The sequence below is a fragment of the Oncorhynchus gorbuscha genome, linkage group LG04, assembly GCF_021184085.1.
Source record: "Oncorhynchus gorbuscha isolate QuinsamMale2020 ecotype Even-year linkage group LG04, OgorEven_v1.0, whole genome shotgun sequence".
NCBI classification, from domain to species: Eukaryota; Metazoa; Chordata; class Actinopteri; order Salmoniformes; family Salmonidae; genus Oncorhynchus; species Oncorhynchus gorbuscha.
Window position 1 is genome coordinate 70600103 of NC_060176.1, and position 17320 is coordinate 70617422.

General features: G+C 41.1%; 1 protein-coding gene and 11 non-coding genes across 13 annotated transcripts in view; all 12 read right to left on the reverse strand.

The window, feature by feature from the left end:
- Positions 1 to 17320, reverse strand: part of LOC124033407 (DNA repair protein XRCC4-like) — an 83042-nt gene that overhangs the window by 38334 nt on the left and 27388 nt on the right. The window lies entirely within an intron of this gene.
- Positions 84 to 156, reverse strand: trnar-ccu. The gene has a single exon. It is a non-coding gene; the product is annotated as a tRNA-Arg (tRNA).
- trnar-ccu lies at positions 1572 to 1644 on the reverse strand. The gene has a single exon. It is a non-coding gene; the product is annotated as a tRNA-Arg (tRNA).
- On the reverse strand, positions 4194 to 4266 carry trnar-ccu. The gene has a single exon. It is a non-coding gene; the product is annotated as a tRNA-Arg (tRNA).
- On the reverse strand, positions 5723 to 5795 carry trnar-ccu. The gene has a single exon. It is a non-coding gene; the product is annotated as a tRNA-Arg (tRNA).
- trnar-ccu lies at positions 6832 to 6904 on the reverse strand. Its single transcript has one exon. It is a non-coding gene; the product is annotated as a tRNA-Arg (tRNA).
- Positions 7727 to 7799, reverse strand: trnar-ccu. The gene has a single exon. It is a non-coding gene; the product is annotated as a tRNA-Arg (tRNA).
- On the reverse strand, positions 8834 to 8906 carry trnar-ccu. Its single transcript has one exon. It is a non-coding gene; the product is annotated as a tRNA-Arg (tRNA).
- trnar-ccu lies at positions 11529 to 11601 on the reverse strand. The gene has a single exon. It is a non-coding gene; the product is annotated as a tRNA-Arg (tRNA).
- On the reverse strand, positions 13927 to 13999 carry trnar-ccu. Its single transcript has one exon. It is a non-coding gene; the product is annotated as a tRNA-Arg (tRNA).
- On the reverse strand, positions 15168 to 15240 carry trnar-ccu. The gene has a single exon. It is a non-coding gene; the product is annotated as a tRNA-Arg (tRNA).
- On the reverse strand, positions 16302 to 16374 carry trnar-ccu. The gene has a single exon. It is a non-coding gene; the product is annotated as a tRNA-Arg (tRNA).

The following is a 17320-nucleotide window of genomic DNA, read 5'->3' on the forward strand; positions in this document are numbered from 1 at the left end:
AGCTGGTTAGTGGAAATTGTTTTTGATCCATCAACCTCTGGGTTATGGACCCAGCAAATTCCGGTGCGCCACTATCTTTCAAACACCCCAGATGGGACTTGAACCCACAATCCCTGGCTTAGGAGGCCAGTGCCTTATCCATTAGGCCACTGGGGCACTTTTTACTTTTTCCAAACCAGTACAAACTGATAGAAGCAGCAAAAACAATGTGTAATGTATGGCACTGACACATTCCCATGAAATTCCGCTTTCTTATTTCTGTTTGCGTTTCATTTTAAAAACAGACTGGTTAGCAGAGGATGGTTTCAATCCATTGACCTCTGGGTTATGGGCCCAGCTCGCATCCGCTGCACAACTCTGCTTTCAGCCACTTCAGAAAAGACTAAACCTCACAATCCATGGCTTAGGAGGCCAGTGTCTTCGGCCACTGGGGTTATTTGTAATCAATATGACCAATACGAACTGATGGAAGAGGCAAAAAAAATGTAAAATGGCACTTACACATGGAATGAAACTAACCATTTTTTAAAACATTTGTTCGCACTTCAATGCTAAAAAAAGCTTGTTAGCAGGAAAAGCTTTTGATCCATCAACCTCTGGGTTATGCGCCCAGCACACTTCCACTGCACCACTCTGCTTTCAGACATTTCAGAAAAGACTAGATCTCACAATCCATGGCTTAGGAGGCCAGTGTCTAAGGCCACTGGGGTTCTTTGTAATCAATATGACCAATACGAACTGATGGAAGAGGTAAAAAAAATGTATAATGGCACTTACACATGGAATGAAACTACGCATTTTTTAAAAATATTTGTTTGCACTTCAATGCTAAAAAAGCTGGTTAGTGGAAATTGTTTTTGATCCATCAACCTCTGGGTTATGGGCCCAGCCCAGCATGCGCCACTCTGCAAACACTTCCTCACAATGCCAGTGTCTTTGGGGTTTTTGTAATCAGACATTTCAGAAAAGACTAGATCTCACAATCCATGGCTTAGGAGGCCAGTGTCTAAGGCCCAGTGTCTAAGGCCACTGGGGTTCTTTGTAATCAATATGACCAATACGAACTGATGGAAGAGGTAAAAAAAAATGGCACTTACACATGTAAACTAATGGCACTTACACATGGAATGAAACTACGCATTTTTTTCTTTGTAATCAATATGACCAATACGAACTGATGGAAAATTTTTGCACTTCAATGCTAAAAAAGCTTGTTAGCAGGAAAAGCTTTTGATCCATCAACCTCTGGGTTATGCGCCCAGCACACTTCACACTTCCGCTGCACCACTCTGCTTTCAGCCATTTCAGAAAAGACTAGATCTCACAATCCATGGCTTAGGAGGCCAGTGTCTAAGGCCACTGGGGTTCTTTGTAATCAATATGACCAATACGAACTGATGGAAGAGGTAAAAAAAATGTATAATGGCACTTACACATGGAATGAAACTACGCATTTTTTAAAATATTTGTTTGCACTTCAATGCTAAAAAAGCTGGTTAGTGGAAATTGTTTTTGATCCATCAACCTCTGGGTTATGGACCCAGCAAACCGGTGCGCCACTATCTTTCAAACACCCCAGATGGGACTTGAACCCACAATCCCTGGCTTAGGAGGCCAGTGCCTTATCCATTAGGCCACTGGGGCACTTTTTACTTTTTCCAAACAGTACAAACTGATAGAAGCAGCAAAAACATGTGTAATGTATGGCACTGACACATGCCCATGAAATTCCGCTTTCTTATTTCTGTTTGCGTTTCATTTTAAAAACAGACTGGTTAGCAGAGGATGGTTTCAATCCATTGACCTCTGGGTTATGGGCCCAGCTCGCATCCGCTGCACAACTCTGCTTTCAGCCACTTCAGAAAAGACTAAACCTCACAATCCATGGCTTAGGAGGCCAGTGTCTTCGGCCACTGGGGTTATTTGTAATCAATATGACCAATACGAACTGATGGAAGAGGCAAAAAATGTAAAATGGCACTTACACATGGAATGAAACTACGCATTTTTTTTCAACATTTGTTCGCACTTCAATGCTAAAAAAAAATATGACCAATTAGCAGGAAAAGCTTTTGATCCATCAACCTCTGGGTTATGGGTTATGCGCCCAGCACACTTCCACTGCACCACTCTGCTTTCAGACATTTCAGAAAAGACTAGATCTCACAATCCATGGCTTAGGAGGCCAGTGTCTTAGGCCACAGGTTCTTTGTAATCAATATGACCAATACGAACTGATGGAAGAGGTAAAAAAAAAATGTATAATGGCACTTACACATGGAATGAAACTACGCATTTTTTAAAATATTTGTTTGCACTTCAATGCTAAAAAAGCTTGTTAGCAGGAAATTGCTTTTGATCCATCAACCTCTGGGTTATGCGCCCAGCACACTTCCACAATCCATGGCTTAGGAGGCTGCACCACTCTGCTTTCAGACATTTCAGAAAAGACTAGATCTCACAATCCATGGCTTAGGAGGCCAGTGTCTAAGGCCACTGGGGTTCTTTGTAATCAATATGACCAATACGAACTGATGGAAGAGGTAAAAAAAATGTATAATGGCACTTACACATGGAATGAAACTACGCATTTTTTAAAATATTTGTTTGCACTTCAATGCTAAAAAAGCTGGTTAGTGGAAATTGTTTTTGATCCATCAACCTCTGGGTTATGGACCCAGCAAACTTCCGGTGCACCACTATTTTCAAACACCCCAGATGATGGAGAACCCCAATCTTTAAAAAGCTGGTTAGTGGAAATTGTTTTGATCCATCAATCCCTGGCTTAGGAGGCCAGTGCCTTATCCATTAGGCCACTGGGGCACTTTTTACTTTTTCAAAACCAGTACAAACTGATAGAAGCAGCAAAAACAATGTGTAATGTATGGCACTGACACATGCCCATGAAATTCCGCTTTCTTATTTCTGTTTGCGTTTCATTTTAAAAACAGACTGGTTAGCAGAGGATGGTTTCAATCCATTGACCTCTGGGTTATGGGCCCAGCTCGCATCCGCTGCACAACTCTGCTTTCAGCCACTTCAGAAAAGACTAAACCTCACAATCCATGGCTTAGGAGGCCAGTGTCTTCGGCCACTGGGGTTATTTGTAATCAATATGACCAATACGAACTGATGGAAGAGGCAAAAAAAATGTAAAATGGCACTTACACATGGAATGAAACTACGCATTTTTTAAAACATTTGTTTGCACTTCAATGCTAAAAAAAAAGCTTTTGATCCATCAACCTGTTAGCAGGAAAAGCTTTTGATCCATCAACCTCTGGGTTATGCGCCCAGCACACTTCCACTGCACCACTCTGCTTTCAGACATTTCAGAAAAGACTAGATCTCACAATCCATGGCTTAGGAGGCCAGTGTCTAAGGCCACTGGGGTTCTTTGTAATCAATATGACCAATACGAACTGATGGAAGAGGTAAAAAAAATGTATAATGGCACTTACACATGGAATGAAACTACGCATTTTTTAAAATATTTGTTTGCACTTCAATGCTAAAAAAGCTGTTAGCAGGAAATTTTTTGATCCATCAACCTCTGGGTTTTTGATCCATCAACCTCTGGGTTATGCGCCCAGCACACTTCCGCTGCACCACTCTGCTTTCAGCCATTTCAGAAAAGACTAGATCTCACAATCCATGGCTTAGGAGGCCAGTGTCTAAGGCCACTGGGGTTCTTTGTAATCAATATGACCAATACGAACTGATGGAAGAGGCAAAAAAAAATGTATAATGGCACTACACATGGAATGAAACTACGCATTTTTTAAAACATTTGTTTGCACTTCAATGCTAAAAAAGCTTGTTAGCAGGAAAAGCTTTTGATCCATCAACCTCTGGGTTATGCGCCCAGCACACTTCCAGCTGCACCACTCTGCTTTCAGACATTTCAGAAAAGACTAGATCTCACAATCCATGGCTTAGGAGGCCAGTGTCTAAGGCCACTGACTAGGGTTAAGGCCACTGGGGTTCTTTGTAATCAATATGACCAATACGAACTGATGGAAGAGGTAAAAAAAAATGTATAATGGCACTTACACATGGAATGAAACTACGCATTTTTTAAAATATTTGTTTGCACTTCAATGCTAAAAAAGCTGGTTAGTGGAAATTGTTTTTGATCCATCAACCTCTGGGTTATGGACCCAGCAAACTTCCGTGCACCACTTATTTTCAAACACCCCAGATGGGACTTGAACCCACAATCCCTGGCTTAGGAGGCCAGTGCCTTATCCATTAGGCCACTGGGGCACTTTTTACTTTTCTCAACCAGTACAAACTGATAGAAGCAGCAAAAACAATGTGTAATGTATGGCACTGACACATTCCCATGAAATTCCGCTTTCTTATTTCTGTTTGCGTTTCATTTTAAAAACAGACTGGTTAGCAGAGGATGGTTTCAATCCATTGACCTCTGGGTTATGGGCCCAGCTCGCATCCGCTGCACAACTCTGCTTTCAGCCACTTCAGAAAAGACTAAACCTCACAATCCATGGCTTAGGAGGCCAGTGTCTTCGGCCACTGGGGTTATTTGTAATCAATATGACCAATACGAACTGATGGAAGAGGCAAAAAAAATGTAAAATGGCACTTACACATGGAATGAAACTACGCATTTTTTAAAACATTTGTTCGCACTTCAATGCTAAAAAAAACTTGTTAGCAGGAAAAGCTTTTGATCCATCAACCTCTGGGTTATGCGCCCAGCACACTTCCACGCCACTCTGCTTTCAGCATTTCAGAAAAGACTAGATCTCACAATCCATGGCTTAGGAGGCCAGTGTCTAAGGCCACTGGGGTTCTTTGTAATCAATATGACCAATACGAACTGATGGAAGAGGTAAAAAAAATGTATAATGGCACTTACACATGGAATGAAACTACGCATTTTTTAAAATATTTGTTTGCACTTCAATGCTAAAAAAGCTGGTTAGTGGAAATTGTTTTTGATCCATCAACCTCTGGGTTATGCCCAGCACAGCTGCACACTCTGCTTTCAGCACCCCAGAAAAGACTAGACACTCTGCTTTCAGGGGTTCTTTTCAGAAAAGACTAGATCTCACAATCCATGGCTTAAGGCCAGTTTTGTCCATCAACCTCTGGGTTATGGGCCAGCACACTGTCTGGGGCCACTCTGCTTTCAGGAAAAGACTAATCTCACAATCCATGGCTTAGGAGGCCAGTGTCTTAGGCCACTGGGGTTCTTTGTAATATGACCAATACGAACTGATGGAAGAGGTAAAAAAAAATCAACCTGTAAAATGGCACTTACACATGGAATGAAACTAAGAGCATTTTTTGAAACTAACGCATTTTTTAATTTGTTTGCACTTCAATGCTAAAAAAAAGCTTGTTAGCAGGAAAAGCTTTTGATCCATCAACCTCTGGGTTATGCGCCCAGCACACTTCCACTGCACCACTCTGCTTTCAGCCATTTCAGAAAAGACTAGATCTCACAATCCATGGCTTAGGAGGCCAGTGTCTAAGGCCACTGGGGTTCTTTGTAATCAATATGACCAATACGAACTGATGGAAGAGGTAAAAAAAATGTATAATGGCACTTACACATGGAATGAAACTACGCATTTTTTAAAATATATTTGTTTGCACTTCAATGCTAAAAAAGCTGGTTAGTGGAAATTGTTTTTGATCCATCAACCTCTGGGTTATGGACCCAGCAAGCTTCCGGTGCACCACTATTTTCAAACACCCCAGATGGGACTTGAACCCACAATCCCTGGCTTAGGAGGCCAGTGCCTTATCCATTAGGCCACTGGGGCACTTTTTACTTTTTCCAAACAGTACAAACTGATAGAAGCAGCAAAAACAATGTGTAATGTATGGCACTGACACATGCCCATGAAATTCCGCTTTCTTATTTCTGTTTGCGTTTCCATTTTAAAAACAGACTGGTTAGCAGAGGATGGTTTCAATCCATTGACCTCTGGGTTATGGGCCCAGCTCGCATCCGCTGCACAACTCTGCTTTCAGCCACTTCAGAAAAGACTAAACCTCACAATCCATGGCTTAGGAGGCCAGTGTCTTCGGCCACTGGGGTTATTTGTAATCAATATGACCAATACGAACTGATGGAAGAGGCAAAAAAATGTAAAATGGCACTTACACATGGAATGAAACTACGCATTTTTTAAAATTTGTTCGCACTTCAATGCTAAAAAAAGCTTGTTAGCAGGAAAAGCTTTTGATCCATCAACCTCTGGGTTATGCGCCCAGCACACTTCCACTGCACCACTCTGCTTTCAGACATTTCAGAAAAGACTAGATCTCACAATCCATGGCTTAGGAGGCCAGTGTCTAAGGCCACTGGGGTTCTTTGTAATCAATATGACCAATACGAACTGATGGAAGAGGTAAAAAAAATGTATAATGGGCACTTACACATGGAATGAAACTACGCATTTTTTTAAATATTTGTTTGCACTTCAATGCTAAAAAAAGCTTGTTAGCAGGAAAAGCTTTTGATCCATCAACCTCTGGGTTATGCGCCCAGCACACTTCCACTGCACCACTCTGCTTTCAGACATTTCAGAAAAGACTAGATCTCACAATCCATGGCTTAGGAGGCCAGTGTCTAAGGCCACTGGGGTTCTTTGTAATCAATATGACCAATACGAACTGATGGAAGAGGTAAAAAAATGTATAATGGCACTTACACATGGAATGAAACTACGCATTTTTTAAAATATTTGTTTGCACTTCAATGCTAAAAAAGCTGGTTAGTGGAAATTGTTTTTGATCCATCAACCTCTGGGTTATGGACCCAGCAAACTTCCGGTGCACCACTATGCTTTCAAACACCCCAGATGGGACTTGAACCCACAATCCCTGGCTTAGGAGGCCAGTGCCTTATCCATTAGGCCACTGGGGCTTTTTACTTTTCTTTTTCAAACAGTACAAACTGATAGAAGCAGCAAAAACAATGTGTAATGTATGGCACTGACACATGCCCATGAAATTCCGCTTTCTTATTTCTGTTTGCGTTTCATTTTAAAAACAGACTGGTTAGCAGAGGATGGTTTCAATCCATTGACCTCTGGGTTATGGGCCCAGCTCGCATCCGCTGCACAACTCTGCTTTCAGCCACTTCAGAAAAGACTAAACCTCACAATCCATGGCTTAGGAGGCCAGTGTCTTCGGCCACTGGGGTTATTTGTAATCAATATGACCAATACGAACTGATGGAAGAGGTAAAAAAATGTATAATGGCAGTTACACATGGAATGAAACTATGCATTTTTTTAACTATTTGTTTTTTAAAACATTTGCACTTCAATGCTAAAAAAAGCTTGTTAGCAGGAAAAGCTTTTGATCCATCAACCTCTGGGTTATGCGCCCAGCACACTTCCATTGCACCACTCTGCTTTCAGCCACTTCAGAAAAAACTAAACCTCACAATCCATGGCTTAGGAGGCCAGTGTCTAAGGCCACTGGGGTTCTTTGTAATCAATATGACCAATACGAATTGATGGAAGAGGTAAAAAAATAATGGCACTTACACATGGAATGAAACTACTTTTTTAAAATATGTTTGAAATGAAAAAAGCTACAAATTTTTTGAAAATATTTGTTTGCACTTCAATGCTAAAAAAGCTGGTTAGTGGAAATTGTTTTTGATCCATCAACCTCTGGGTTATGGACCCAGCAAACTTCCATTTTTTTAAATATTTGTGCACCACTATCTTTAGTGGAACACCCCAGATGGGACTTGAACCCACAATCCCTGGCTTAGGAGGCCAGTGCCTTATCCATTAGGCCACTGGGGCACTTTTTACTTTTATCAACCAGTACAAACTGATAGAAGCAGCAAAAACAATGTGTAATGTATGGCACTGACACATTCCCATGAAATTCCGCTTTCTTATTTCTGTTTGCGTTTCATTTTAAAAACAGACTGGTTAGCAGAGGATGGTTTCAATCCATTGACCTCTGGGTTATGGGCCCGCTCGCATCCGCTGCACAACTCTGCTTTCAGCCACTTCAGAAAAGACTAAACCTCACAATCCATGGCTTAGGAGGCCAGTGTCTTCGGCCACTGGGGTTATTTGTAATCAATATGACCAATACGAACTGATGGAAGAGGCAAAAAAAATGTAAAAATGGCACTTACACATGGAATGAAACTACGCATTTTTTAAAACATTTGTTCGCACTTCAATGCTAAAAAAGCTTGTTAGCAGGAAAAGCTTTTGATCCATCAACCTCTGGGTTATGCGCCCAGCACACTTCCACTGCGCCACTCTGCTTTCAGCATTTCAGAAAAGACTAGATCTCACAATCCATGGCTTAGGAGGCCAGTGTCTAAGGCCACTGGGGTTCTTTGTAATCAATATGACCAATACGAACTGATGGAAGAGGTAAAAAAAATGTATAATGGCACTTACACATGGAATGAAACTACGCATTTTTTAAAATTTTGTTTGCACTTCAATGCTAAAAAAGCTTTAGCAGGAAAAGCTTTTGATCCATCAACCTCTGGGTTATGCGCCCAGCACACTTCCACTGCACCACTCTGCTTTCAGCCATTTTTCAGAAAAAAGACTAGATCTCACAATCCATGGCTTAGGAGGCCAGTGTCTTCGGCCACTGGGGTTCTTTGTAATCAATATGACCAATACGAACTGATGGAAGAGGTAAAAAAAATGTATAATGGCACTTACACATGGAATGAAACTACGCATTTTTTAAAATATTTGTTTGCACTTCAATGCTAAAAAAGCTGGTTAGTGGAAATTGTTTTTGATCCATCAACCTCTGGGTTATGGACCCAGCAACTTCCGTGTGCACCACTATTTTCAAACACCCCAGATGGGACTTGAACCCACAATCCCTGGCTTAGGAGGCCAGTGCCTTATCCATTAGGCCACTGGGGCACTTTTTACTTTTTCAAAACAGTACAAACTGATAGAAGCAGCAAAAACAATGTGTAATGTATGGCACTGACACACATGGCCCATGAAATTCCGCTTTCTTATTTCCATGAAATTCCGCTTTCTTATTTCTGTTTGCGTTTCATTTTAAAAACAGACTGGTTAGCAGAGGATGGTTTCAATCCATTGACCTCTGGGTTATGGGCCCAGCTCGCATCCGCTGCACAACTCTGCTTTCAGCCACTTCAGAAAAGACTAAACCTCACAATCCATGGCTTAGGAGGCCAGTGTCTTCGGCCACTGGGGTTATTTGTAATCAATATGACCAATACGAACTGATGGAAGAGGCAAAAAAATGTAAAATGGCACTTACACATGGAATGAAACTACGCATTTTTTAAAATATTTGTTTGCACTTCAATGCTAAAAAAGCTTGTTAGCAGGAAAAGCTTTTGATCCATCAACCTCTGGGTTATGCGCCCAGCACACTTCCACTGCACCACTCTGCTTTCAGCCATTTCAGAAAAGACTAGATCTCACAATCCATGGCTTAGGAGGCCAGTGTCTTAGGACACTGGGGTTCTTTGTAATCAATATGACCAATACGAACTGATGGAAGAGGTAAAAAAAATGTATAATGGCACTTACACATGGAATGAAACTACGCATTTTTTAAAATATTTGTTTGCACTTCAATGCTAAAAAATGCTTGTTAGCAGGAAATTGTTTTGATCCATCAACCTCTGGGTTATGCGCCCAGCACACTTCCACTGCACCACTCTGCTTTCAGACATTTCAGAAAAGACTAGATCTCACAATCCATGGCTTAGGAGGCCAGTGTCTAAGGCCACTGGGGTTCTTTGTAATCAATATGACCAATACGAACTGATGGAAGAGGTAAAAAAAATGTATAATGGCACTTACACATGGAATGAAACTAAGCATTTTTTTTAAATATTTGTTTGCACTTCAATGCTAAAAAGCTGGTTAGTGGAAATTGTTTTTGATCCATCAACCTCTGGGTTATGGACCCAGCAAATGCTTCCGGTGGAAATTGTTTTTGATCATCAACCTATGGACCCAGCAAGCTTTCAAACACCCCAGATGGGACTTGAACCCACAATCCCTGGCTTAGGAGGAGTGCCTTATCCATTAGGCCACTGGGGCACTTTTTTTCCAAACAGTACAAACTGATAGAAGCAGCAAAAACAATGTACAAACTGATAGAAGCAGCAAAAACAATGTGTAATGTATGGCACTGACACATTCCCATGAAATTCCGCTTTCTTATTTCTGTTTGCGTTTCATTTTAAAAACAGACTGGTTAGCAGAGGATGGTTTCAATCCATTGACCTCTGGGTTATGGGCCCAGCTCGCATCCGCTGCACAACTCTGCTTTCAGCCACTTCAGAAAAGACTAAACCTCACAATCCATGGCTTAGGAGGCCAGTGTCTTCGGCCACTGGGGTTATTTGTAATCAATATGACCAATACGAACTGATGGAAGAGGCAAAAAAATGTATAAAATGGCACTTACACATGGAATGAAACTACGCATTTTTTAAAACATTTGTTCGCACTTCAATGCTAAAAAAGCTTGTTAGCAGGAAAAGCTTTTGATCCATCAACCTCTGGGTTATGCGCCCAGCACACTTCCACTGCACCATGCTGCTTTCAGACATTTCAGAAAAGACTAGATCTGCTTTCAGACATTTCAGAAAAGACTAGATCTCACAATCCATGGCTTAGGAGGCCAGTGTCTTAAGGCCACTGGGGTTTTTTGTAATCAATTGACCAATCAATATGAAGAGGTAAAAAAAATACGAACTGATGGAAGAGGTAAAAAAAATGTATAATGGCACTTACACATGGAATGAAACTACAATCCCTGCATTTTTTTTTACTTTTTCCAAACATTTGTTTGCACTTCAATGCTAAAAAATTTGCTTTGTTAGCAGGAAAAAGCTTGTTTTTTGATCCATCAACCTCTGGGTTATGCGCCCAGCACACTTCCGCTGCACCACTCTGCTTTCAGCCATTTCAGAAAAGACTAGATCTCACAATCCATGGCTTAGGAGGCCAGTGTCTAAGGCCACTGGGGTTCTTTGTAATCAATATGACCAATACGAACTGATGGAAGAGGTAAAAAAAAAAAATATAATGGCACTTACACATGGAATGAAACTACGCATTTTTTAAAACATTTGTTTGCACTTCAATGCTAAAAAAGCTTGTTAGCAGGAAAAGCTTTGATCCATCAACCTCTGGGTTATGCGCCCAGCACACTCCATCAACCTCTGGGTTATGTATAATGGCCCAGCACACTTCCATGCACCACTCTGCTTTCAGCCATTTCAGAAAAGACTAGATCTCACAATCCATGGCTTAGGAGGCCAGTGTCTAAGGCCACTGGGGTTCTTTGTAATCAATATGACCAATACGAACTGATGGAAGAGGTAAAAAAAATGTATAATGGCACTTACACATGGAATGAAACTACGCATTTTTTAAAATATTTGTTTGCACTTCAATGCTAAAAAAGCTGGTTAGTGGAAATTGTTTTTGATCCATCAACCTCTGGGTTATGGACCCAGCAAGCTTCCGGTGCACCACTATTCTTTCAAACACCCCAGATGGGACTTGAACCCACAATCCCTGGCTTAGGAGGCCAGTGCCTTATCCATTAGGCCACTGGGGCACTTTTTACTTTTTCCAAACAGTACAAACTGATAGAAGCAGCAAAAACAATGTGTAATGTATGGCACTGACACATGCCCATGAAATTCCGAAATTCCGCTTTCTTATTTCTGTTTGCGTTTCATTTTAAAAACAGACTTCTTATTTCTGTTTGCGTTCTTATTTCTGTTTGCGTTTCATTTTAAAAACAGACTGGTTAGCAGAGGATGGTTTCAATCCATTGACCTCTGGGTTATGGGCCCAGCTCGCATCCGCTGCACAACTCTGCTTTCAGCCACTTCAGAAAAGACTAAACCTCACAATCCATGGCTTAGGAGGCCAGTGTCTTCGGCCACTGGGGTTATTTGTAATCAATATGACCAATACGAACTGATGGAAGAGGCAAAAAAAATGTAAAATGGCACTTACACATGGAATGAAACTACGCATTTTTTAAAACATTTGTTCGCACTTCAATGCTAAAAAAGCTTGTTAGCAGGAAAAGCTTTTGATCCATCAACCTCTGGGTTATGCGCCCAGCACACTTCCACTGCACCACTCTGCTTTCAGCCATTTCAGAAAAGACTAGATCTCACAATCCATGGCTTAGGAGGCCAGTGTCTAAGGCCACTGGGGTTCTTTGTAATCAATATGACCAATACAAACTGATGGAAGAGGCAAAAAAAAATGTAAAATGGCACTTACACATGGAATGAAACTACGCATTTTTTTTTTGAAAACCTATTTGTTTGCACTTCAATGCTAAAAAATGCTTGTTAGCAGGAAAATGCTTTTGATCCATCAACCTCTGGGTTATGCGCCATCAGCACACTTCCACTGCACCACTCTGCTTTCAGCCATTTCAGAAAAGACTAGATCTCACAATCCATGGCTTAGGAGGCCAGTGTCTAAGGCCACTGGGGTTCTTTGTAATCAATATGACCAATACGAACTGATGGAAGAGGTAAAAAAAATGTATAAATGGCACTTACACATGGAATGAAACTACGCATTTTTTAAAATATTTGTTTGCACTTCAATGCTAAAAAAGCTGGTTAGTGGAAATTGTTTTTGATCCATCAACTTCTGGGTTATGGGCCCAGCAAGCTTCCGGTGCACCACAATTTTCAAACACCCCAGATGGGACTTGAACCCACAATCCCTGGCTTAGGAGGCCAGTGCCTTATCTAGGCCACTGGGGCACACTTTTTCCAAACAGTACAAACTGATAGAAGCAGCAAAAACAATGTGTAATGTATGGCACTGACACATTCCCATGAAATTCCGCTTTCTTACTTTTTAGCAGAGGATGGTTTCAATCCATCAACCAGTACAAACTGATAGAAGCAGCAAAAACAATGTGTAATGTGGATGGCACTGACACATTCCCATGAAATTCCGCTTTCTTATTTCTGTTTGCGTTTCATTTTAAAAACAGACTGGTTAGCAGAGGATGGTTTCAATCCATTGACCTCTGGGTTATGGGCCCAGCTCGCATCCGCTGCACAACTCTGCTTTCAGCCACTTCAGAAAAGACTAAACCTCACAATCCATGGCTTAGGAGGCCAGTGTCTTCGGCCACTGGGGTTATTTGTAATCAATATGACCAATACGAACTGATGGAAGAGGCAAAAAAATGTAAAATGGCACTTACACATGGAATGAAACTACGCATTTTTTAAAACATTTGTTCGCACTTCAATGCTAAAAAAGCTTGTTAGCAGGAAAAGCTTTTGATCCATCAACCTCTGGGTTATGCGCCCAGCACACTTCCACTGCACCACTCTGCTTTCAGGGATTTCAGAAAAGACTAGATCTCACAATCCATGGCTTAGGAGGCCAGTGTCTAAGGCCACTGGGGTTCTTTGTAATCAATATGACCAATACGAACTGATGGAAGAGGTAAAAAAAATGTATAATGGCACTTACACATGGAATGAAACTACGCATTTTTTTTTAAAATATTTGTTTGCACTTCAATGCTAAAAAAAGCTTGTTAGCAGGAAAAGCTTTTGATCCATCAACCTCTGGGTTATGGGCCCAGCACACTTCCACACCACTCTGCTTTCAGCCATTTCAGAAAAGACTAGATCTCACAATCCATGGCTTAGGAGGCCAGTGTCTAAGGCCACTGGGGTTCTTTGTAATCAATATGACCAATACGAACTGATGGAAGAGGTAAAAAAATGTACAATGGCACTTACACATGGAATGAAACTACGCATTTTTTTTAAAATATTTGTTTGCACTTCAATGCTAAAAAAGCTGGTTAGTGGAAATTGTTTTTGATCCATCAAACTCTGGGTTATGGACCCAGCAAGCTTCCGGTGCACCATTATTTTTCAAACACCCCAGATGGGACTTGAACCCACAATCCCTGGCTTAGGAGGCCAGTGCCTTATCCATTAGGCCACTGGGGCACTTTTTACTTTTTCCAAACAGTACAAACTGATAGAAGCAGCAAAAACAATGTGTAATGTATGGCACTGACACATGCCCATGAAATTCCGCTTTCTTATTTCTGTTTGCGTTTCATTTTAAAAACAGACTGGTTAGCAGAGGATGGTTTCAATCCATTGACCTCTGGGTTATGGGCCCAGCTCGCATCCGCTGCACAACTCTGCTTTCAGCCACTTCAGAAAAGACTAAACCTCACAATCCATGGCTTAGGAGGCCAGTGTCTTCGGCCACTGGGGTTATTTGTAATCAATATGACCAATACGAACTGATGGAAGAGGCAAAAAAATGTAAAATGGCACTTACACATGGAATGAAACTAACCATTTTTTAAAACATTTGTTCGCACTTCAATGCTAAAAAAAGCTTGTTAGCAGGAAAAGCTTTTGATCCATCAACCTCTGGGTTATGCGCCCAGCACACTTCCACTGCACCACTCTGCTTTCAGCCATTTCAGAAAAGACTAGATCTCACAATCCATGGCTTAGGAGGCCAGTGTCTTAGGCCACTGGGGTTCTTTGTAATCAATATGACCAATACGAACTGATGGAAGAGGTAAAAAAAATGTATAATGGCACTTACACATGGAATGAAACATGGAATGAAAAAAGCTAGCAGAAAAGCGCATTTTTTAAAACATTTGTTTCAGCACTTCAATGCTAAAAAAGCTTGTTAGCAGGAAATACGAACTGATTTTGATCCATCAACCTCTGGGTTATGCGCCCAGCACACTTCCCCAGCTGCACCACTCTGCTTTCAGCCATTTCAGAAAAGACTAGATCTCACAATCCATGGCTTAGGAGGCCAGTGTCTAAGGCCACTGGGGTTCTTTGTAATCAATATGACCAATACGAACTGATGGAAGAGGTAAAAAAAAAAAAATATAATGGCACTTACACATGGAATGAAACTACGCATTTTTTAAAAATTTGTTTGCACTTTGCTAAAAAAGCTGGTTAAAAAATTGTTTTTGATTTGTTTGCACTTCAATGCTAAAAAAAAGCTGGTTAGTGGAAATTGTTTTTGATCCATCAACCTCTGGGTTATGGACCCAGCAAAAAAGCTTTAGTTAGGAAATTTTTTTGATCCATCAACCTCTGGGTTATGCAGCAAGCACCACTATTTTTCAAACACCCCAGATGGGACTTGAACCCACAATCCCTGGCTTAGGAGGCCAGTGCCTTATCCATTAGGCCACTGGGGCACTTTTTACTTTTTCCAAACAGTACAAACTGATAGAAGCAGCAAAAACAATGTGTAATGTATGGCACTGACACATGCCCATGAAATTCCGCTTTCTTATTTCTGTTTGCGTTTCATTTTAAAAACAGACTGGTTAGCAGAGGATGGTTTCAATCCATTGACCTCTGGGTTATGGGCCCAGCTCGCATCCGCTGCACAACTCTGCTTTCAGCCACTTCAGAAAAGACTAAACCTCACAATCCATGGCTTAGGAGGCCAGTGTCTTCGGCCACTGGGGTTATTTGTAATCAATATGACCAATACGAACTGATGGAAGAGGCAAAAAAATGTAAAATGGCACTTACACATGGAATGAAACTACCATTTTTTAAAACATTTGTTTGCACTTCAATGCTAAAAAAGCTTGTTAGCAGGAAAAGCTTTTGATCCATCAACCTCTGGGTTATGCGCCCAGCACACTTCCACTGCTAGATCACTCTGCTTTCAGCCATTTCAGAAAAGACTAGATCTCACAATCCATGGCTTAGGAGGCCAGTGTCTAAGGCCACTGGGGTTCTTTGTAATCAATATGACCAATACGAACTGATGGAAGAGGTAAAAAAAAAAAAAAAATGTATAATGGCACTTACACATGGAATGAAACTACGCATTTTTTTTCTATTTGTTTGCACTTCAATGCTAAAAAAGCTTGTTAGCAGGAAAAGCTTTTGATCCATCAACCTCTGGGTTATGCGCCCAGCACACTTCCGCTGCACCACTCTGCTTTCAGCCATTTCAGAAAAACTAGATCTCACAATCCATGGCTTAGGAGGCCAGTGTCTAAGGCCACTGGGGTTCTTTGTAATCAATATGACCAATACGAACTGATGGAAGAGGTAAAAAAAAATGTGAAACTAATGGCACTTACACATGGAATGAAACTACGCATTTTTTAAAAAAAGACTATTTGTTTGCACTTCAATGCTAAAAAAGCTGGTTAGTGGAAAAATTTTTTTGATCAATCAAAAAAGCTGGGTTATGGACCATCAACAGCAAAGCTTCCGGTGCACCACTATTTTCAAACACCCCAGATGGGACTTGAACCCACAATCCCTGGCTTAGGAGGCCAGTGCCTTATCCATTAGGCCACTGGGGCACTTTTTACTTTTTCCAAACAGTACAAACTGATAGAAGCAGCAAAAACAATGTGTAATGTATGGCACTGACACATTCCCATGAAATTCCGCTTTCTTATTTCTGTTTGCGTTTCATTTTAAAAACAGACTGGTTAGCAGAGGATGGTTTCAATCCATTGACCTCTGGGTTATGGGCCCAGCTCGCATCCGCTGCACAACTGGTGTCTTCGGCCACTGGGGTTATTTGTAATCAATATGACCAATACGAACTGATGGAAGAGGCAAAAAATGTAAAATGGCACTTACACATGGAATGAAACTACGCATTTTTTAAAATATTTGTTTGCACCAGCTCGCATCCGCTGCACAACTCTGCTTTCAGCCACTTCAGAAAAGACTAAACCTCACAATCCATGGCTTAGGAGGCCAGTGTCTTAGGCCACTGGGGTTATTTGTAATCAATATGACCAATACGAACTGATGGAAGGGAAGAGGTAAAAAAAATGTAAAATGGCACTTACACATGGAATGAAATTTTTCTAACGCAGATTTTTAAAAATCCCTGGCTTAGGAGGCCAGTGTTTGCACTTCAATGCTAAAAAAGCAGCTTGTAATGTTAGCAGGAAAATTTCTGTTTGCTTTTTTTAAAAACAGATCCATCAATCCATCTGGGTTATGGGCCACAGCTCTGCCCGCTGCACCACTCTGCTTTCAGCCATTTCAGAAAAGACTAGATCTCACAATCCATGGCTTAGGAGGCCAGTGTCTTCGGCCACTGGGGTTATTTGTAATCAATATGACCAATACGAACTGATGGAAGAGGCAAAAAAATGTAAAATGGCACTTACACATGGAATGAAACTACGCATTTTTTAAAACATTTGTTCGCACTTCAATGCTAAAAAAAGCTTGTTAGCAGGAAAAGCTTTTGATCCATCAACCTCTGGGTTATGCGCCCAGCACACT